Genomic DNA, 24,396 nt, shown 5'->3' with positions numbered 1-24,396 from the left:
GAGAGAGTAAGTGTCAATGAGGGGATAGAGAAATTAGAACTCTTGTACATTGTAGGTGGGAATGTAAAATAGTACAGCTATTATGAAAAACAGTATGCAGGTTCCTTAAAAAATCAAAAATAAAACTTACCATACGATTCAGTAATCCTACTTCTGGATATATATTCAAAGAATTGCAATGAGAATTTCAGAGCTATCTACCTCCCATGTTCATTGCAGAATGATTCACAATAGCCAAGATACAAAAACAACCAATCTAAATGTCTACTAATAGATAAATGGATAAATGAAAATGTTGTATCTTTATATAATAGAATATTATGTTGCCTTATAAAAGAAGAAAATCTTGTCATTTGCAACAACATGGGTGAATCTGAAGGACATTATCTTAGGCAAAATTTCCCTGCCATGTCACCACCAGACTGTGTTTCTATATTTCTTAAATTTGCGAATTGTATTTTTAGATCAAAATAACTTTTTATGAAATCATAACATTTTTCTTTTGTGATTTGGCACTTTGCAGGTTTTGTGCTATCATATAACTTTCATATCATTTCTGGAGTTATTCTCCAACTAGACTATATATACTCCCTAAAGACAAGAAAATTGTCCTAATTTTTCTCATATTATCCAATGAACTAATACATGCTTTAAACATATTAAGCATTTAATAAATATTTAAAATTTCATTTCTGAGTACAAAATAAGTAAACAGATGGCAGAAAGTGTACTATGGACATAAAAGTTCACCATGTTATATCCTTAAGAGAATTTGTACAATGTGATTTACAAAGTACTAACTCAACTTATTAATTCTAGAATAATGAGGCCAGAAAATATCACCAACTTGCGCTTCATCATCCTGAGTGTATGATTGGATTGAGGCAATGCCATGTTTGGGAATTTCTTAGTGCTTTAAGCAATACATTATTAAAGTTAAATCATTTGGCTAAGAAAAAATTGTGATTCATATATTGTCACTTTTTATATGTATGCTTACATCTATTTTTATGAAAAGTTATCATAAGCTTTTATGAGGTACCTTAATTATACTTATTGGCAAGTATAGGGTAAGTCCTGCTGCAGTAGCAAACAGACCCAAATCTCAAGTAAATATTTATTTCTCACTTATGCTAAAATGTCATAGTCCCTCAGCAAGGACTTTCAGCTCACAATGGGAACTCAGGGATCAAGTCTGATAGAAGAGTCACTACCTTGAATCCTGATAGTCATTGTTTCAGAAAGAAGAAAGCATTCTGTGTGTTTTTGCAACAGTAATTCAATGCTTGTTCCAGAAGTGATATCTAACCCCGCTTAGTATATTGACTAGAACAAACCACAAGGCCCTGCGCACACACAAAAGTTTAATAAGCATAAACCTATATACTAGATATAGTTGGCCAACAACCACATTCTATTACTAATTATATTGAATTCAAACTATGAAGGGATATTAAAAAATTTTCACATACTTGTTTTTGCTTACAGATGCATAATTTATATTTTACAAACAAACATATATCTCAGTGTGTTACTTATATAAAGTCACTGAACTAGTTGGAATAGAAGATGATGAATAAATCTAGGCTTCTTTAGATTTTCTATTTACCATGTTGCGTATTGTAAAGTTTTGTGTCCAGTTTACATTAGGTATGAAAGGTTTTATGTTGAAGATGACATTTGAGCAAAGACTAGGCCTTTTTGTGAGTCAACAACCCTATCCAAGAGATAGTTCAATGTAGAAACATCATCTTTGTATGAATCTAACACTAATCACCTGGTATGCTGAGGTTGAGTTTTTGAGCTCTTGCAGTAAGTATTCACTACATTTTTATTTAACTTGTAAAATATGTTCCTTTCATGGTCTTGGCACTTGTAACAACTTTTCTAATTAAGCCAACTCCTAAAAAATAAATAAGTAGATTCCTTGACATTTAAAAATTGATTGCTTTTTCACCCTGGTTGTTAATGTTTCTTGTAACTTGTAGTTGTTGGTTGTTTGCCAATACTAATAAAATGAGCTCCTTGATCACTAAATATTATTATAGAGACTTTCTATTATGATGCATTTTCTCATTGCTGCTTTTTTCATCCTTCACTATTTGTTTTCAGATTTTTAGTGGTATTTCCATTTGGTGACTGTTGGAGAAAACACCCACATGGGATGAGACATTAGAAAAGAAAGTGCCTCTGAAACAATTGTGCATTCTGAAACTCTCGAACACTTTAAAAAATTGTTCATAGGATCCCTCATAATTGATTGAGCATACATACATTCAATATATCATTTTTTCTAAACACAGTGTTTTGAACTTTGAAGTATTTATATTTTTCTATCAGGTGCTATTTGATAGGAATTTTATTTCCTGACTAAAGCTATTTCATAGGTTGAACACAGGTCTTCCAACATAATGCCACGATGTAGACGTAATATCAACAGAAAAAAAGAATAATGAACCCACATGTTCTGTCTTCATTTACCAAGTATCCACTTGTCTGAAAGCTTTTACAATAATTTGGCATTTTCACCTATATTCATTTGGACTTTCAAGCACTATGAAGACAGCCAGAAATTTTAGTCAAACATTTATTTGCCACAGTTTTCCTCCAGGATATAGACTATTTTTCTTCCGTATGATCAACAGTCTTCAAATATGGTCCCAGAGAGTAAGATAAACAAGAGGAAAGTGAGATAAATGAGAGGAAAGCGAAGTACTAGACAATCTTTCACAAGGAACTCAAAATGCTTACAGATTCTACTTTTGCTTTAAGCCTACCCTGGGTCAGTAATCACAGGAAACCATTCCTTTCATATATATTTTCAGGAAAGTGTGTGAAATAAAGTTACCAGTCCTTTCAATGACCAAATATTTCATCCACAGGCCTTCTAGCTACTCTGTGACCTGGCTATGTGCATGCCTGTGTGGATGCCCAGACTGGACAAATCTTAGTGAAAGTGAATACAGACAAGAAGAATGATCATTCTCAGTATGCTGGGTAAGGGAACATCCATTAAACCATGTACTTTTCTATGTATTTAATATACATTAACTCATTTAATTGACACAACTTTGGGGTGAATATCACTTTTAAATTCCATCTTCCATTTGAAGAAATAATCTCATAATTAAAGTGAACAGTCCAAAGATACATAGAAGGTAAATGGTAGAGGTGTCATTTAAGCCTAACTATGACTCCAGTCTTATGTTCTTTTAAAATATGCTGTATCATAAAACAGTTATGAACACTCACCAGGAGCCTCCTGTGTATCTGTATCTATTTGTTTCTGGAACAGCTGTGTTGGGAGATTTCAGAAGCCCAATGTGGCCTGCATCTTATAAGAAAATACTTACCTAAGGGAAAATTTTAGACTTCCCACTACAAAAAGAGGCAACTATTTGTTTACCCCAAGCTTAGGTGATATTGTATTACCTGAGTCGAGTCTGTAGGCTTAGCTACAATGACAGCTTACAATATATGTTTGTAATACCATGCACCTTCTAAATCTCCCTTAGTCTTGCATATGTGACTCGTATGAAGTATGTGAGCCCCTGGCAGGCACCTGTAGACTCATGAACCACATGGGGATTCATCACCTAGGGTTGCTGACCTGCTAAAATGCCTCACATTGAACCAATGAGGTATGGCACTGAGAAAACATCTTCAAATGCCTCTGGTATGTCAAGCAACATATTTTAGTAGAGAAAACCCCACCAAATAAAAGAATGAAGAGTGAGGGTAGATCCCAGGAAAATGAATGGTGGTTGCATTAGCCTTTCTGGAGGCTTCAACAGGGCAGTGGTGAGAATCTTGGTGATGATTCAGTCGTCCAAGAAAGCAGTCAATCATTTTGAAGACTAATAGGCATTTTATAATAATGGTTGTTACATGAATTTGTGGAGGAGGAGGTGAGAGAGTTATAGCGAAATGCATTTTAAATAGCAAAATATGAGGAGAAATTAAAGTGTTCGTTAATTTTCTAAAAATTAAAACCTTCATATGTACATAAAATCACACAAATATTATGATTAATATTTCTGATGCATTTTAAAATTCACCACCTGGATGGAAAAAAAAAAGAAAAGAAAGGCAAGGAGTAAGTTATAGGTTTTAGGTCTGAGGCTTCACGGACACTTGGATATACTCGGGTGTTTTATGAAATAAAAGGGAACTGAAAGTCCATCTCAGGTTCCTAAGCCCCAACACAGAGGCATTTTCCCTCATCTAAAGGGAGAAATGAAACAACCCTTCATGTGAAATCTACAGACTGAGACGTCTGAGAATTTGTGTCCTAACAGCTCAGATGAGAAACAACATAACTTATTTAATGCTCAGAGGGACTTTGATGTGAGTGTAGGTGCTAAGGTTGATTGATAATTTGTTCTTTCCTTTGTCCTAGCCAGAATGGCCAAAGACCTACATTCATTGGAATGAATTTTGTGGAACAGTAAATGGAACACAGTACTTCAGCTAGGGTATCTCTAATGTTTTCTTTATGTATTTATGTGAAATCTCGTAAAGACCTAGAGAAATAAAATAAGTGTTTTGTCCTTCCTGGCAGATACTATTTTAATAATACAAGTTGGCTTTTCAGATTGGTTGAGAGAATTTCTATTAAGCAAGTGGAAGCATAGTTTAGGCCTAGTATGTCTCATTTTGGTGATTATTAATTTTTTCTTTAGATTTTAACTAAGTGATTGCTTTTGAAATTAAAACAAAGTGATTGAGGACATTTATTCTTTTTTCCTTTTACACTAGGGTATATACCTTTTTCTTTTAAAGGACAAAATGTTTTTATTTCAACCTTATTTTTGAAGGGTGGCTTCACTGGATATAGGATTCTTGGCTGAAAAAATTCACTCCTCTGCTTCTTATAATACTTTCTATAAATATCACATACCTGCTTTAAATAAGTGAGCAGAAAACTTATTGCCTATTATGGACACTTCAGAGGCACTTTTGAAAGTGATAGTACATGAGCAATGGGATGGGGGCGTGGCTCACTTCTTCAGTGCCCGGCTGCTCAGACCTCTAGGGGAGCATACAGACGGGCAGGCTGTGGGGCTCCGACCCCACGACAGTGTCTAGGGTGAATGTTTACAGCTGAAGCCCCAGTGGGCAGGTGTTACAGGGTGCTCTTTTAGTTTCCCACCTATAGGTGGCTTGTGTTAACCAGCTCAATTAGACCCCCTTCCTTATCACAAGGACAGAGGGATTTCTGTATCCCAGAGTTTCTTGCCTTGGTGTACCGGAAGAATCGGATCAGACGTGGGCTTGGGAAATTAGTGCAAGGTTTTATTGAGTGGAAGTAGCTCTCAGCAGATGGGGGAGCCAGAAGGGAGAACTGGTTTTCCCCACGACCAGCTGCTTATGTCTTCTTCCATTGACATGTTCCTCTTGCTGTCCAGCAGCTTCTATCCTTACCTTGCTAGGGTCTTGGGTTTTTACAGGCCTAGGATGGGGGTTGTGGCAGGCCAGGGTGGTCTCGGAAAATGCAACATTTGGGCACGAAGGCAGAAGTGCCTGTCCTCACCTAGGTCCGTGGGGATGGAGCTTTAGCCAGGGACCACACCCTCCTCTACTCAGCCCTTCCCTTCCCCTCTTCTGTATCATTTAAAGGGACTACTCTCTTCCCTTCTCAGCACTAATGTATCAATATATCTACATGTATAGCATACTAATAATTGCACTGGGAGAAGAGACATGAACTAGGACTGTCCAAGTAAACTAAGATGTATGGTTACCTTAGTTTTAAGCATCAGTCAGGTACTAAAGAGAAAGCAATGGTGAATGATTCCAAGGCTTCATTCAATCACAGGCTTGTTCTCATATACAAGTTTACGAAGAAACATGATTGCAAAAACAGATTGTAACAGGAAAGTTTTAAATATACGAGCGAAAAACTGCCATCAAAAAGTTTTTAAAAAAATCTTTTATTCCTGTAATTATAGGTATTAGTCTAAGGAAAGTAAGTAGCATGTGTATACTAATGCATTTTGTTAATTTCTCCAAGATAATTTCTCAAACACTTAGAAAGAATAAATAATAAAACAGGCTTTCTGAGATAATGAGTATAAGGGAATGCAATAATATTGCCACTCTTCTGAAAAAAAAATATTTCAAAGTGAGTATTTTAATCAGGATCATTAGGGAGAGTTGGTACTGAACAATAAATCAGTGTGGGAGAAAAAATATATATGCATATATTTCAGTTTGTAATAGGAGTCTATGGGTTTGTCTCTGACTTTGGGCAAGCAACTGAACATTTTCTGGGCCTCATTTTTCTCATTTATGAAATGAATATAATAACAGTGCCTCCATTATAAGGTTGTGGTGAGGATTAAATTTGATAATATATGTAAAACATGTAAAATAGGGATAATATATAGCTAGTAGCATACTGCTTAGCGATTGCTCTTATTATGTTCTCAAAAATAGTAAACGCCACTGGGCGCAGTGGCTCTTGCCTGTAATCCCAGCACTTTGGGAGGCCGAGGCAGTTGGATCACCTGAGATCAGGAGTTCGAGATAAGCCTGACCAATATGGTGAAACCCCATCTCTACTAAAAATACAAAATTAGCCAGGCGTGGTAGCGCATGCCTGTAATCCCAGATACTCTGGAGGCTGCACTCCAGCTTGGGCCACAAGAATGAAACTCTGTCTCAAAAAAAAAAAAAAAATTAATTAATAATAATAATAATAAAATGTTAATTATATGTTCCAGTAATTTATCTTTAATTTTCACCTTTTATACTTGCCTCATATAAAATGACATACACTAACCACTGACAAGACTTGAATATATATTCATGTATATTATGCTGTAAAGAAAACCATTTGGTACTGTACCTAACAGGCAGTCATTCTAGCAACAGCTAAGTAGGGAATCCTTGAATAGAGTCTTAGAATATTCATTTACTTGTCTATTTCTATAATTTGATTGTTGTCCATTTGTGCAGCAAATAGTTACTGAACATGCACTCTGTACCAGAGGCTGGGGATACAGAAGGGAATATTCTAAACAAAGTCACTCCTTTCTTAAGGTTTCTATAGTTTCTATATATTCTAGTATTAAAAGCTGGACAAATAAATAGATTTATAAAAGGCAAGGTAGGTTAGTGCTCTGGAGGCAATGGAAAGTAGATTAAGAGCATTAAGTGGGATAAGAAGAGACAGAGGTGAGAGAAAAGCATTGCGGTAGGGTGACATTTCAGCAGAGACCTGAAGGTTGCTAGGGGAAGTCACATGCTGTTATGTGAGAAAGCACTCCAGGTACAGAGAGCAGAGGCCAAATTCCTCAAGCCTGACATTGGTTGGGGATTCCTGAGGCAGCAGGGAAGCCGGATTAGCTTAAACAGGTGAAAGAGGAAGATGGAGGTGGGAAACCATGTCAGACAGGAGACTAGAGGATGGGCAACTTTGAAGCCCATTGTAAGAACTTTGGTTTTCATTCTGAGTAAGATTAATGATCCATTGGAGAGTTTTGAGCAAAGATTATGTGAATTAGAATACAGAAGTACTTAGATTTTTACTTTAAAAATACTTAAGAGAAATGGGAAAACAAATTCTCGGGCTCCATGAAACACTCATCAGTCAATGGTAGGTCCTGCCTTGGGGTTCTCCAGGCCGTCTAAACAGCTTTCTAATGTACCAAAGTATTCGTAGCAACAATAAAAGATAAGAGAGTAAGAGAAAAGAAGAACATATTTTTTTAAAAATTAAAAATGTGTTATTATTATTATTATTGCCTTAGGACAGGTAAAAGAGGTAAGAGATCGAGGAGGTAATTCTTGGACAAGTAGATCCCATTACAACTTTTAATACAGTCACAGATGCTTTACAGGAGCAACTGAAGCAGACTTAGTACTGCTTTTAAGGAGGACAGTAGGCACAGTCTTATCAAGTTCTGAATTTCCTCACTTTGTCAAGCAGTTGCTGTGTGACTTTGAAAGAGTTATTAATACATAAGTAACCTGTGTTTGTTTCCTCATCTGTGAAATTCAGTAAAACTATCTTACATGCTGGTTGTGAGGGGTAGTTGCTTGGCACATAGTAATCACAGACAAGTGTTTGCTGTCACTGATAACAGGATTGGATTTCTAAGAAGATAGTGTTGATTGCAAGATGGTGTTTATCAAGATATCTTGATAAGATGGATAGTTTTTATTGTGAGATGCATTATTGAGGGTTGCTTTAAGGATAAGAGATTACATTAAGTGCACTAACTGACTTTTAAATCTAATTTTAAGAAATGTCAAATATGAATAGAAATGGGAAATAAATGGAGGGTTTATGATCACGGATATTCTATATACGCTACACATTTACTGCTTTATCATTTAAAATAAGCCTCCAAATTGAAAGTGAGTCAACATTCGACATATCATCAATATTTTCCAAGGAATAATTTGTGTAACCAGTTTTCAAAACTAGAGGCTATAAATTACTCTGATTTTTAAATGATATTGATAAACAAGGAGACATTTCATTTTTTAAATGACAACAATGTGATTATTGAAATAAAAAAATATAAGACTTGATTTGACTAATGGGTAAAACATGAGCACCACTAGGTAAGACTTTCTACCATGACACTATCTTAAATTAGAAGTCACTAATTATGTATGCATGTGCCAAAATAAAACTGTTCTAACAAATGATGAATTTACATACACAATGATTTTAATCAAGGCACTTCTTTGATTGTACAATTATCTGTTTTGCATACACAAAATTTGAATTCCGTACATGTGAGTCCTCATTTGTATATGCACCAAATTATTTTGTTGGTGCAACTTAGAAATCTCTACTTGATATATTAGGGCATTATTCCTCTTCCATTTATAGTAAAATGTTTTCAGTTTTTATTAAGTAGTAAAACCAAACTCCCTGGAAGAACATGGGAAGTGGGCCCTGCTTCTAGTCATAATAGAGGGAAACGCCACTATATTTCCATTCTGTGTTAAGAAAAAGCAAAAAGTTTCTTCCACACACAGTTTGCTCCTTTCTGCCTTATTTGGAATGTATCTCAAAATTTAAAGAAGACTTTGGTTTACAGAGAGAATCCTTGAGTGGCAATCATATTGAGTTTGCTTGATTTTCAACATTATTAGTCCATAAATGATGAGAGTAGGGTGTTGATCCTTACTACTCTTAAGCAACAGAGAAAATTTACAGCTGTTGAAAAGTACCAAATTTATAGTCCTGGAGACAAATATTCTCTGTAGAGTTCCTGAAAAAAGAAATAGCCAGAAAAGCAGTGAGGCAAAACTGATTATTTCATTATGGTCTTCCTGGACAACTGCGACTCCCCTTGGCCCTCATCGAGAGCAGTGTGCTACATACAGTAATCTGGGTGCGTTGATGACCGCAGTGATAAAGCTCTTAGTAAGTGGGATGTTTGTTTTGTTAAGTCATCCTGACAGGCCCACTGGGACGTCAACTTGCTTACAATGCAACGTTATTCACAACCTCAAAATGAGACTTCTGTACAGTACACATAGGTCATTGGTAACAGCAGAAATCTTAGCTTTTGAATCATTCAAATCAAGATCTTTTCTGCATCTTTGGGTTTGGTCTTGAGGATTCAACTGAGATAAAATTGTCTAGTATCAGTAGATACAAAATTACCACGGTCCCTCTGTTGTCTACCTGCCTGCACATGTGTCCTTGCAAAAATGGGATCCTATGTTAGGCCAAGAGTAGAATTCTAGTTTGTAAATTTTCAGTTTCACCATCTTTGCTGTGACTCTAGCCTAATTTGATAATCAGGCTATAAAGAGATCCTTTCAAATTCTCTGAATTTTTGAACTTTGAACCTTGCAATTTATCTAACACTGGATTTTCTATAATGCATTTCTTCCTGGCTACATAGATGACCCACTGTTATTGGAATAATCCCAGGTCAAATTGTCTATGATGTGTCTTCAATAATATTTTGTAGTCTGCTTTCTTCCAGTGATCACTTTCAATCTCCTCAGGGAGGGAATATGCTATAGTAGTGAAACTATAGTACAGTAATTAGAGTCAGCCACATTGACACGGCTAGGTAAAAAGGGATCCCTGGAGAACTTCTGACCAATCTGCACACTTGGAGAATGGGATGGAGCCATGGAAGTTCCTGTCATTTGTAGAGGGGAGGAGTCTGGTCTCTTAAGTTCCTGTGTGATGGGGCAGGAGCTGGTTAATTGGCTTCCCTCTTGCTCTGCTGAAGGTTTTTCTCTTTTTCCTTTTTCACCCAATAAATTGTTTTTCTCACCCTTCTATGTGTCCATGAACCTAATCTTTCCTGGCTGTGTGACAAGAACCTGGTTTTAGCTAAACTGAGGAGAAAGCCCTGCAACAATATCTGGTGTGATAGAGTGAACCATGCCTCCAGGTATGCTTACACTTGTCATCTTCCTGATTAACTCTGGGCTTTTCATGTAACTTATTTTGACCAATGGGACGTTAGCAAGCTTGATACCAGGATAGGCACTGTGCAACACTCCTTGGAGCTGAGCTGCATGCTGTGTGAAAAACCATGAGAGTCTGCTCTATAGAAAGGACATATGGACAGCCGTTGGAAGATGACTCACCATATAGAAAGAGGGGCCTCATGGGAAAGAACTGAGACCTCCAGTTAATCTCTTAGCTGAATATAGTTGCATGAGGGATCCTTATTGACACTTATTGGAGTGGAATAACTGCACAGTCAATCTACTCTCAGCATCATGAGGAATAACAAATTGTTATTTTAAGCCACTGAGATTTAGGGAGGTTTCTTCCATAGCAATAGATAATTGATATATTTTCGGTTAAATTCAGCCTCCGTTATTTGCTGAGCTATGTGACTTCGGTGAGTAGTTTAAGCTTTCTAATCCTCAGATTCTTGAGCTCTAAAATATATTATTATTTCCACAAGGCTGTGGAATGGATTAAATACTGAATATAAATAATTTAGCACAAGGCCTGAGCTATAGTAAGTGCTTAATAAGTGGTAGCAATTACCATCAATTTCATCATTTCAGTCAACATCACCATTATCACAAATATCATAACTACTAGTACCCATGCCAACACAAACACCGCAACATTGCCACCAATACTTTCCTGATAGTGCTTTCATGATGCCCTACTGCTATAGGGAGAATCAATCTTTTTCATTAAGATATTTTTAAACCATATATATATTTATACATACACACACAACTTTTATTTTTTAAACCATTCATATGCACAAAACTTTTATTATGTTAAAAGATGATGTAAAGTAATAAAAATAAGTTATTTACATGTCCCTTTACATCATTTAATCAGATTACTAAACAGGTAAAGAGATTTGACAAAATCATTCAGAAAGCAAATGGAATGGCTATATTTGAATTCTATGTCTTCATGTCATGAATGTTGAGGCCTTTTAAAAAATTCTGGCTGTTCTAAAAATAAGAACTTGCGTATCTCACTAAAAGGACATCTCCATAGGGGAAGAGATTTTATTGCCTTTAGTGCTCTATTCCTAGTACCTTAAAAATTGCCTAGTATATAAGAGCTCCTCCAGAAGCATTTGTTGAATACATGGATCAATTCACAACTTATTGGAAGTTTACAGAACATTTATTGTGGAGCCAGAGTATCTGGGTTTGAATCTCAGTTCTAACACTTACCAGTTAAGTAAATTTTAACAATTTAATATTTTTGTGCCCCAGTTTTATTATACGTTTAGAGGGTAATAATAGCACATATTATTTAGGATTTTCCTTATAAATGTGAAACTCTGAACGGTGCCTGGCAAATAGTCATCACCATGTAACTCTTAGTTATTATTATTATCTTGTTATATTGAGCTTTATTAATGCATAGAATAGTATATGTATGCATATTGAAAGAAAGTCAAGAAAGATGGTGTTGTGTGGTCTAAAACAATCGCTTCCAAGCTCCATTTCTGATTAGAATCACCTGGGATTATTATTAAAATTCAGATCCCTTCCCCCTCTACTGCTCCTTCCATGCTCTATATTTGTAACAATTGCACCAAAGATCATGTTTGCATAGTCAGCTTTGGAATGCAGTGAAATCAAATGAATTTTAATAATGCATGTTCAGGTACCATATAATTTAATTAGAGAAGATATTTTGGTACAGGGGTTTTTCCATTGACCTATAAATTCAATCCTTTGGGGAGCTGCGCATTCTACCGTGTCTCTACCATGTGCCATTAGGATGTCTCCTCTCTCCTTTCTTCCTTTCCTCTTTCTTCCCGCATCCTTAGAGAGAAGATGACTACTCCCAGGTGACGCTGACCCTCCCAGGAACACGAAAAAAGTATGGCGTCTAGTAGGTCCTTGCTACTCAAAGTGTGGTCCACAAAGCAGCAACATAAACATCACTTGAGAACTTGTTGAAAATGTAAAATTACAGGCCCTAATGTTAGGGATTTTCAACTCCATTTCCTGATGTAATCACCAGGGAGCTAAAGCATCAAAGTTTAGCTGTTAGGCTTCATTTACTTTGAGAGACTCTGAGGTAATTGGTTTGGGTAGTACCCAGATCTAACTAGCCTTTTCGACTCCACAGTTGATTCTGATATGTAACCTGGTTTAAGAAAGGAGAGTTTTAGCAGAAAACTTCAATTGATTTTGAAACTTCTACTTCTATGGCCTTCTTCAAGTGCCTACAAGACTCTGGGTTTCAGAAAATTCTTCAGATTTCCTTGCACCAGTGGGCCAGTGGCAGATTTCCTTATACCAATTTCCTCTTGGCCCCATTATTCATGGTTACTAACCAACCCCACTAACTTTGCCATCTACCCCCTTTTCTCTGTAATCTTGAGATCTGCACAAGCTGAACAATCAGACTAGAAAGCATTCATAATGTCAGTAGGAATGTGGTATGAAAACAAAAGCATTTTGTCACATTTTCAAGCAAAACTCAAGTACTTTCGAGCATAATAATGATGATAATGTCCGCTTGTATTATGGTTAGGACTATCTACACCCACAACCATTGTTGTTGCTTTTTGTAATTAGGCTATTACAAAGTGATATGATTGCCTTTGAATAGATTGCAGTATTAGAATAATGTATTTATATTTTTGTAAAATCTTGTATTTTGTTCACTCAAAAATTACTTGACTGAAAGAGATTGACTTTTTAAAATCCTTTACAATTCACCCTGGAATAATTAGGCAATAAGAGGGAAACCAGATATAGAAGCTAGTCAAGACCCAGTTCTTTTTGTATGTGACTGAACTAAAACAGCATTTTTGCTGTAATCTTAAGATAATCTTTGAACAGTGAATCAGAAGCACTAAAACTCAAATCCAAATCAAACATTTGAAAATTAATGTCTTGATTGAAGTCCCTTGGGGAGGAGTCAAAGGAAGAGAGTTATTTATATACTACCTTACTATTTACAGTGTGGTTTTTAAACCAGCAGTTTTGCATCACCTGGGAGCTTACAGAAATCAGATTATTAGGCCCTACTTCAGCTCAGATTCTCAATCAGAATCTGCGTTTTGAAAAGATAGCCCACATTACTCATAGACATATTAAGGTTTGAGAAGCACCAATGTAATATACAGTAAGGCTTTTAATTTTTTTCTTCAACATTTGCTTTTTCTTAAGTCACACCACACACAGCATCCCATACAGTTGCTCTATTATTTCTTATCCAAAACCTATGTAAATTTTTTTACACCTTCAAACTTGTTATCCTCCTGCCAACCAGCTCCCACTCTGGCCATTTCTTATTTTACCAAGCAGTCTAGTCTGAGGGAAGGGGGAGGATGCTATACAAAGACATTCTTTCATAACATTTTCCTTATCACAATTGAATAGGAACAAAAAATGCAACACTTTCTCTCAGTATGCTCTAAACTGGTAAACTCTCAAGAAGTAAAATGAGTAACAATTTTATGTAGTCTTCTTTTTGTAAGTCTGGCAGTGTGCAGAGAATCCTTGAAAATACCAGTTTACCAGTACTGTGAAAGCACACAAATATGTTGTGTTTATTCTTCCAAGAGAGACATAAATGGGTAGCAACTTCTCCGGAGATGAACTATATTGATCCAAGTTATACCCACTCATCTTAGTTTCCAATGAATAATCATAGCAATATAAGGCAATTATGTAAGCTAAGGAATGTAAATTCTTTTTCTTCTTTCTCTTATTGTAAGGATAATAGAGAAAACAAAAAATAATTTTTGTGTCAGTATACACTGGGTATTCTGCTATCAATCTAAAAACTATAAAGTATTTCTTATAACTACTAAAAGAGTAACTAACAACAGGATATTACTTTTCCAGTTGATTGAAAGATTGTTAAACTTTGAGTAAGTGAAGCATCTGTGAAAATAAACATCTCTGTTGACAAAATCTGGTTGAAAACTAAAGTCTTAGTTTTAATTGAAAAGAAACAAAACATCCTAAAATTCTTAATGGATTGCCAAAAGGAAACTCATTCAAAGAATTTAACCGAAGATTTTACGGGTAAAATAAATCCTTTGGAATATCAAAAAGAAAAGTATTCCGTGCAGACATAAGATGAGCAAAATAAACTTACCACAGTTGTTCAGTTAATGGACAGGCACCATCATCTGAAACAACAAAAATGTATTTTGTTATTGTGATCATAAAAACTATCAAAACCTTTCAAATTGTCTTCAAACACATGTTATGAACATATCTATAGAAGTAAAATTAAGTAAGCAATGAAGATGTATTGTCTGATCTCAATTATTTATTTCAAATGAAAGTGTTTCATCACCACCATTTTAGGATTAAAACGGATTATTAGTTGTTCATTAAAAAATCTTTTTTATAGGCATACCTGGCATATATATGTATTGCACCAATATTTTCTTCTGATATATGAGTTTAAAAGGCAGGCAGAAATACAGAGTCATCTCTTTAATACAATCTTGGTCCTGGCACAAATACAATCTTGAAATACTTGTCCTAATACTCAGCTCTGACAGTGCCATATACACCACCTTCCTGAGCTCAAAAATTCTCTTTGTTGTCCACTCAAAACAAACTATTTAGCATAGCATTCAGGAGCTTTAGTAGGTTGCTCCTATTCTAACTTTTTATGATTGTTTTCTATAATTCTCCAATGCATACTCATGCTACTTTTCAAGTTTATCTCCCATTATTTTCCCTTGTACTCTAGTCTCGAATTGTAAACCCACCTTCCCTTCCTTTCTTCCTTCCTTCTTTCCATACTTCAGTTTACTCCATTTGCTCTGCCTCAATATTTTTTTTCTAGCTATTCCTTATGGCCAGCTCAATTAACATCTCTTCAATAGAGCTTGTCTTGACACCTAGAGAAGAAATTATTCTCTTTCTAGATGTTTCCACCATATTTTATACATTTATTACAGTACTTTATCAGATTCTATTTTGTGTGTTGAGCCCATATTGGTGTTTATGCCTTAACCCTGTTCATTGTTTCCTACCCAGAAGACTTCTTGCTATGCCTCTGACGTAAGAGATGTCCAGAAGATGCTAGTTGAGCTAAAGGAAACAATGTATTTAGTGTATAGATAGCATATGGTAGACATTTTCTATATTTTGTCAATCATTCTTTAAGTGAAAAGGGCAATTTCTATTGTAGTTTCTGCTAATAAAATTTGACTGTAAAAGACATAGTAATATACCCTATGAATAAAACTTTTTAGTTTCACAAAAAATAAAGAAATTGAGGGTGAAAAATGTTCTTCACTGATAAATGATTTTTAGAAAAATTCTTTAAGACTTTTTCTACCATATGGGAATACATTTTCTTTTTATATTTTCTAGATTTAAAAAACATGTTTTTCCCCCACGGGGTTAAATTTTGTATGGAAAGTTAGTGTTTTGAAGAACAGTGACAGATTTGCTTTGAACTATGAACATGGTCACCCCAGCACCAAGATGGAAGTTACTAGCATAATCTTAGAAAACAGAACTTATCTTCTTATGGAGAATGAAATAATAACATTGCCTTGTTGGTAATTTTATACTCCTAGCCAACTATGCCAGATCAGACTCTGCCTATATGAAGCATACAGGTATATTACATACCCACAGTGTCTCATACTTCACTATTCTTCTGGACCCACAATCACTTTAGACTTCAAAATGTTGGCAAACCATTCTGTGTAGTTACTTGTATTAAGGTTTTCTGCGTTGTTTGCCTAAAAAAATTATCAATCCACTATTCTGCTATTTCATTAAGAACTTTTCTTACTGGTTCATGCAATATATTATGTATCAAGAGAAGGTATTATGGAATAAAATCTTAAATAACAGAAGTAAAAACTTATACATAAGTATTTAAAATAAAAGCACTGGTTTCTTAATTTGGTAAGAGGGAGGACTTTATTAGGTTATTTGTACCTAAGCATGGAATGTGATATTTCAACATTCAGCTTCTCAGATTTTGTGCTCTTCATTCCAATCCCCTCTAGTTCTCATCATAGGAGGAACATGACTTAACACACAATTATGATTTTTCTCCAAAGTTTTTGTGATTTAAAGACACCCCTAGAGTAGAATAATACTCAGTAATTTAAAATGTGCTGGTAGTCTGAGTCTACATCTAGATTATTAGTGGACATTTTCCTCTCCAAAGGCCAAAGTTTTCCAAGTGTTCTGATATGGTTTGACCATGTCCCTACCTAAAACTCATCTGAAATTGTAGCTCCCATAATTCCCACATATTGTGGTAGAGACCCAGTGAGAGTAATTGAATCATGGGGGTGGGTCTTTACCATGCGGTTCTCATGATAGTGAATAGGTCTCATGAGATCTGATGATTTTATACAGGGGGGTTCCCCTGCACACGCTACCTTGCTTGCTGCCATGTAAGACATGACTTTGCTCCTGCTCCTCATTCACCTTCCACCATGACTGTGAGGCCTCCCCAGTCATGTGGAACTGTGAATCAATTAAACATCTTTCTTTTGCTAAATTATCCAGTAAACATCTTTCCTTTACTAAATTACCCTTTACTAAATTACTCAGTCTTGGGTATTCCTTTATTAGCAGCGTGAGAACAGACTAATACATGATCTAAATAGAATAATCAGTAATCATGGAAGTACCCTTAGAAATATTAATAAAAGTGAATTGAATTTTTGTTATAATTATTAATTCCTATCATCTATATTATTTTGACTTTCCTAAAAAAATAGAATGTGGACCTAACTTTACCTACTGATTTTTTTTTTGGACTGGCACTAGTAGATCAGTAAATAGAAAAATATCAGTGTAAGTACCCATTGATTTATTGCTGCCTTACACTTCCGTGCCAGAGGTAATATAGTTGGGCAAGGAACTGCAGAGATCTATGGCTCCCTATAAATAATGACTCAATGGCAGTCTTCTATTTTACTCAAATGGTACCAAAATTTAGATAAGAAACTCTCCCTGGAGAGAAACATAAAGCAGGGAATATTTAAATGTCCCCAGTATCTGTTCTGAGGGCATTTAAAAGGAGATTTTCTTTCACATGATTGAAAACACCAGATAATAGGACCAATCAAAATCTGTCCTTCTAATACTACAACATAGTTTCAATGATCTATATTTGTTAACTGCGGATCTAATTCACTTCCTTTATCCAACCCCCACAATTTTTTTCAGGCCAAGTATCTTTTCCATTCATTTCCGCCACATCTCTCCACCTACTATAGAATTTTGATTAGGTCCTGAGAGTGGCATCTGAAAAATACAGAAATCCTAACAGTTAAAACAGATAATCACTAAATGTATAACAATTGATTGAGAGAAGAAGGAAGATACTGTAAACAATTTTGGAGCTTTTGCTTTGACTCTAGCAACGCTGGTAAGAGTGAGGAAATAGAGTCAAAGCAAATCAAGTGATTTATGGACAGCATATGCACCTACAGAAAGTTTCTCTTAAAAGAAGTTTCCTGAGAACCTTTCAGATGCAAATTTATTCAAATATCATTTAGAATTACCCATCCACTTCTCCATATTCAACCATTTAATTCTTATAAAGGGTGTCTATTTTCTATAAAAGAATCCTGGCATTTGAATGCAGGAACAGAATACTAAGTTGGATATTGTCCCAATATTGTGATCATATGATTTGTTGGAAAATAAAGCAAAGAAAAAATTAAATATGTATTATTACCTTCTCTGTATATCTGTACTAGGCAGGTGGTAGGAATAAGCCAGCTATTTCAGTATTGACTTGTGGAACCAATTATAGAAATAATTATAAAAGTAAATGCGAATAGGTACCCATTCTGGGCATAGAAAATTATTTTTGCAATGCCATTCTTATGAGTTTCAATAATATAACTGAAATACATACATGCAGATATAATACATATAATCTGTCTCTATCACACACACATACACATATGCACACATACATACAGATATATATACACAAGTCATCAGAGAAATCTCCCTCTTTTCTAATTACATCAGATATCTCTTTCCTTTGGCATTTCCTTTTTCTCATATCCAAACTCCAGTCCTTATCTCTCATATCAGTCAGGAGTAAGTTCAGGACTTGGACTGAAGTGGCAGAAGGTGAATGGTAACAGGGAAAGGAACTGGGTATGAAGGATAATTGGTATGACTGACCTTACTACATATATTCTTTAAACAGCCCCTGAGCTAAAAATACAGACCATCCTTTCTCTGAAAAACAAGAAGGCCAAATGTTATGTCTTATTTTTTCCCCTGAAATACAAATAACTTCTTCCAGTCATTGATAGGGTTTTTCTATGTACCCACCCGAATCTCATCTTGAATTGTAGTTCCCATAATCCCCATGTGTCCTGGGAGGGACCCAGAGAGAGGCAATTGAATCATGGGGTGGTTACCTCTATGCTGCTGTTCTCCTGATAGAGAGTGAGTTTGCACAAGATCTGGCAGTTTAATAAGGGACTTTTCCCTCTTGGCTCGGCATTTCTTTCTGTCATCATGTTAAGAAGGACATGTTTGCTTCCCCTTCCGCTGTGATAGTAAGTTTCTTGAGGCCTCCCTAGCCATGCAGAGCTGTGAGTCAATTAAATCTCTCTCCTTTATAAATTACCTAGTCTCAGAGAGTTCATTACAACAGTGTGAGAATGGACTAATGTAGTCATAATTGTGAGTTCTTTATGTTTATTACAGGGAAAACATAAAAATACAAATGAAAGTGGGTTCATTTTTGCCAAAAAGATGTGTCAGATATTGTAAACCAACAGTAAACAATCTTAATGCAAAACATATTTGAAATACTGGAATAAAATATGACAAATATTGTAATGCACCCTTGAAAAAATATAGTACAGAAATGTCCAGTGGCCAAAAATGAAGAGAAAAGTGGAAATGGTTAACATGCAGTCAGTGATATGTGGATGTTCCCTGCAACATTTGTCAATCTTAAAGAAGAGCCTTGGGATCTCTAGGAGAAGTGATAAAAAGTCTCTCCTAAAAATCTCTCACAAATGTTTCAGGTTTGAATGTATACCACCCACAAGGACAAACAAATCCTAAAGGAAGATTTATCAAAACAAGTGTTCCTGTGTTGTTACCTCATACATTTAATCACCAATTTCTCTGGAAGGGTACATTCTCAACAGAGGACATTTAGGATTTCTAAATAAAGTCCTGTTAAGTAGAAGCTCAAATCCATAGTTATAAAACACATGAGGAAATCATGAGTGAAAGTAAGTACAAAGATCAAAATCAAGATTAAAAATACCAAAACATTGAGATAAAGCAATTCCAAACATAGATTATGAAATGAGTATTTAAAATTATTAAAAATAAAAGATGTCGAGAGCAAATATGTGAAAGACATATTAATCCAAAGAACAAGACAATTTTCAATGGGTACCAATTTTTAGAAAAATGTAATAATGGAAATTAAGTAAATAAACCGATATATTAAATACCACTAAAGGAAGAATTAATGGGCAAGCAGAACTGAAGAAATTATCCATAATGTTGCTCAGAGAAGCAATGAAAAATGATGTAGTGAGAGGGCATATGGGATGTGAAAATTAGGGTGAGATGGTTCAACATTTGTTTAATAGGGGGCCAAAAAAAAAAAAAAAATGAGGCGCCGAGCGCGGTGTCTCATGCCTGTAATCCCAGCACTTTGGGAGCCCAAGGCTACTGGATCACTTGAGGTCAGGAGTTCAAGACCAGCCTGACCGACATGGTAAAACCCCGTCTCTACTAAAAATACAAAAAACTAGCTGGGTGTTGTGGCACAAGCCTGTAATCCCAGCTACTTGGGAGGCTGAGGGAGGAGAACTGCTTGTGCTCAGGAGGCAGAGGTCACAGTAAGCTGAGATTGTGCCACTATAACTCCAGTCTAGCCGACAGAGCAAAACTCTATATCAAAAAAAAAAAAAAGACCAGAACTAATCTAAAAAGATTAATGTATGAATAATGGTCAAGAATTGTGATATCACATGTATAAGTTGTGATACATTTCTAAATATTGATATGAATATTTTCTTTCTTTCTCTCTTTCTCTCTCTCTAGGAAGCTAATCATATCTCAAGTAAGATGCACTCCTTAGATTTTGAAAGCACTGCATAGTCACTCTCCATACCTCCATGCACTTCAATAAAAAACAACTCTATTTCTCTATTTCATTTCTCCCTGTTCTCTTACATTGTAAAAAATATCTTAACCATGTGATAAATCCAGTGAATAAATGGTGTAATATCAAACAAATCAGTAGGCAAATATAGTGGGTTAAAATGAGTAAGAGATAATTTATTAATTTTTTTCTTTCTGAATTAAACAAAATTTTAAATGTTTAAGAAATGAATATTTTTAACAATATGTTTTGTATGCTATTTTAGGCATTGGGGATACAGTGGTAACCATGTGGACATGTTTTCTACTTACATTATTGTGACATGGAGAGGCAAGAGAAAGACCACACACAGCTAAACAAATAAAGGAATAAGATAATTTCAGATAGTTAGTGAAATGGAGAAAATAAAACATGCAATATAGCTCAAAGGAGGAATATTTAGATTGGATGGGCAGGCCTGAGCAACACAGAACAAGCCAGTCATGCAAGGTAAGAAGATAGAATGTTTATGTAAAGGAATAGTTAGCACACAAGGACTTGTGTGCACTTATATTCAAGCAACAGAAAGAAGGCCAATGTAACTAGAATCTAGTAAGCAGAAAAGAGTGGTAAAAAATACAGTTAGAGAGGTAGGTGGCCAGATTAAGAGCGCAAGTAGGCCAGTGCCAAGAAATTTGGGTTTATATTGCAAGGGCAATGCAAAGTCATTGGAGGGTTTTAAGAAGTTGAGTGACATTACGGTTTTGTCTTAAACATGTTTCCGGCCACTCTGTAGAAAACTGAAAGCCAAGGAAGGAGCAAACACGGGAAATCAGGTTTGAAACTTTCCAGGCAAGAGCTAGTAGTGGTTTAGACCAAAGTGTAGCTGGAGATGGAGAAAACTGGAGAGGTTTGTATAGATCTGGAATATATTTTGAAGGTGGAACAAGTCTTGCTAATGGATTGGAGAGTAATGAGTGAAAAAAAGGCATTATGGATAATTGCTGGTTTGGAATTTTAGTAACTAAGTGGATATTAGTGGTATTTACTGAGATGAACAAGACTGGAACAGGAAAATACAGGTTTACTATATCTGTATCATCTGTGTTAATTAGAACCAACACACATTTTAGCCATTGTAGATGGGACATATATTAGATATATGAGTGCAAGTGTCAAGTAGGAAGTTGGATGTGGAAACCTGTAGTTCAGTGGAGAGTCTAGGACTAGAGATAAACATTGAGAACCATTATCACTGAGATCATGGATGAAGACAAGAGAATTGGAGAGTACATAGGTAGCACATTAGAGAGTTTAGGCCAGAGCCCAAGAAGTCCAAATATTAAGAATGGGAACTGAAGACATGTTGCAACAAAATTATGTGGCCCTGTGCTAGATGGGATGGTTTAATTTAGTCTTTTCCAAGTCCCTACTTTATGTCACGTTCTATACTTCATGCCCCAGTGAACAAAATCAACTGGTTTGTGGTTTAGACTCCATAAAATCATGCTTATTTCCCCATCATTTCTGGATTCAGGATAACATCCTAGTGGCGCCCTAATGATGTGTCAATTTCAACCAGCTCTTTATTATTCCAGCCACGAAGCATTTCTTATAGGAAACACTCTCCTTCATTTCCTCCCAATTCCTTTCAAAATCTGAAACTCACAGACAATTTTTTCAGTAGGAATAAATAACATTATGATATTGATTTTCTCTGCTATGCATTTTGGGAAAAGGAGTTATAACAAATTTACAATGTAGTTGCAGCTTAATATTGTTCTCTTTACTCTATTTGATCCTATTTTTGCAAGTTATAACTGAACATGGAAAATTGCAATGGCTTCTGGATTAAAGTGACGGATTCTCAGGTTCCTCGAGGGTTACCAATCACCATAGAAGTTGCAGGCAAAGCGACAATGTATGTCTAACTCCAGTAGAAGAAATAAGGTGAAAATAAAGAAAACCATTAGAATCCCTGCCATCCTAAATTAAATAGAAATATGCAGATAGACATCACTAGAAACACATTTCATGGGGAAACATTCTGCTCCAGGGCATGCTTCATAACATTAGCCTGGGTAAATCTGCTTCAGTTTCAATTAATAAAATTGTAAATTCAGGACTTGTGCTTTAGCTAAGTTATAGTCTGGTCTGTGCTCTGTTAGATTATTCTTTTTTAAAGCAAAATAAAGCTGTGAATAAAGCATGCTCTCTAGAAGACATTATTGTGGTTGGTGCAAAATTGAATTTTTATCCTATACCTTGGGGGAGACAGTTTAACAAAATGTATTTTCCCCCATTATCATCATTGTTTCCATCTAAGAATTTTTTCCAACACCGAAATCATTTTTTTGTAGCCTTAGAATGTGTATTGATGTTTGTCCTTTGGCTTTTCTCTTTCTTGAGATAATTTGTAATTTGCTAAAACATTGTAAACACCAGAGCTCTGCATATTTTCTGCATGTTTACTAATCTGTTTGTGCTAAAAAAATTGCAAGTTTGCCATTTAATTTTGCTGTTATTTTCCTTGTACATTAAAAATTTGTTATTTGGATAACTTTGGTTTGGAATATGAAGGGCTAATGTTAAAACTTACCTTTGTACTCTATTTAGAGGAATAAAATATACTGAGAAAACTGAATAGCTAAAATAAGATTTTAAGGAGAATGTTTATATACCTAAGAAGATAAATGTTTTTGAAACATATTAAAATTATCCCCTGAAAACTGCTGTTAAAAAGCTGGTAAGGACCACTCATTGTTTAGGCCATTACTTTGATTTTGGCTTAGGGACTTTCAAAATCTGCCTTCTTTTGTCTCTTTCACTCTCAATTAGAAGGCTTAGAACATTAAACTTGCAGTAAACACTAAGCTGTAGTTCTATTCCATGAAATAAATAAATGGAATGAATAAAGGAAGTAAGAAATAGAAGAATGCTACATGGCTGAAAAACTTGAGCCTTCAAGAAATATTAAGAAAAGCATCCTCCGTCTTTTCTACAAACTTCTACCTTTTCACTGAAATCAAGACATCTCACATTCACAGTATTTACTCATTTTTTTCCAGTGTAGATCAGCCTTTCTTTCTTCACAATTCCAAACTGATAAGAGGGAACATTTTGACATATTTTATATATTCTTGAGTTTTCAATACCATTCCCAAAAGCAAGAGGATTAAAGCAAGTTTTTGAGATCAGGGAGCAGGACTGAAAGAGTGTATTGGGGTAAGAGAGACTGACGAAGTTGGATGCTTGAAGAAAGAGTCTGTGGAGAAGGAGAATATTGATGAGCAATTTTATAGTAGAGATAAAGAAAATGGTTAAAGAATAGTGGGCTTGAAAAAAAAATCTAATATGAACTCTTTCTTCTGTTTTCTTTTTGAGATGAAGATGTCTTCCATGGAAAAGGCACTTTTTTCTGATTCTTGTCTATTATAATGCTGAGCACTGGAGCTCTGGAGCTCAACAGATTGGACTTGAATTAGGAGTTTGCCATTAGCATTGTGCTCTGGAGAAAATTAGCAAATTACTTACCCTCTCTGAACTTCAGTTTTCCCATAGGTAAATGGTAATAGTAACAGTTCTTATTTCAGAAAATACTGTTTTTGGATAGATTAGATAGGTTTACCACCACCATTTAAGTTCAAGCCCTCATTACCTGATTTATAATACTGTAGATTGGCTTAACGATAACTGAAATTTAAATAAATCAAACAAAAGCATGCCTGTTTTTGGTGTCTGGCTTTTTGGCTCAATTTCTGAGCATCAACCATGATGACATCATATATGATAGTTGTTTATTCATTTTCATTGCTATGTAGGATTCTAGTATATGAAAATACAATGGCAAAGTCATCTGATTTACTATTAATGAC

The 24,396-nt window shown here is 35.3% G+C and overlaps 1 protein-coding gene across 35 annotated transcripts in view; it reads right to left on the bottom strand.

The window, feature by feature from the left end:
• The window catches only part of PTPRD (protein tyrosine phosphatase receptor type D), a 2,337,809-nt gene that overhangs the window by 1,087,816 nt on the left and 1,225,597 nt on the right, over positions 1-24,396 (bottom strand). For all 35 annotated transcript variants that reach the window (XM_050761934.1, XM_050761936.1, XM_050761930.1 and 32 more), the window contains exon 8: positions 14,543-14,576. The gene's annotated coding sequence lies outside the window, so the exon portion shown is untranslated. The remainder of the gene's footprint in view (positions 1-14,542; positions 14,577-24,396) is intronic.

The sequence above is a fragment of the Macaca thibetana genome, chromosome 15 (genome assembly GCF_024542745.1).
Source record: "Macaca thibetana thibetana isolate TM-01 chromosome 15, ASM2454274v1, whole genome shotgun sequence".
NCBI classification, from domain to species: domain Eukaryota; kingdom Metazoa; phylum Chordata; class Mammalia; order Primates; family Cercopithecidae; genus Macaca; species Macaca thibetana.
This window is presented reverse-complemented; position numbering and strand designations above follow the sequence as displayed.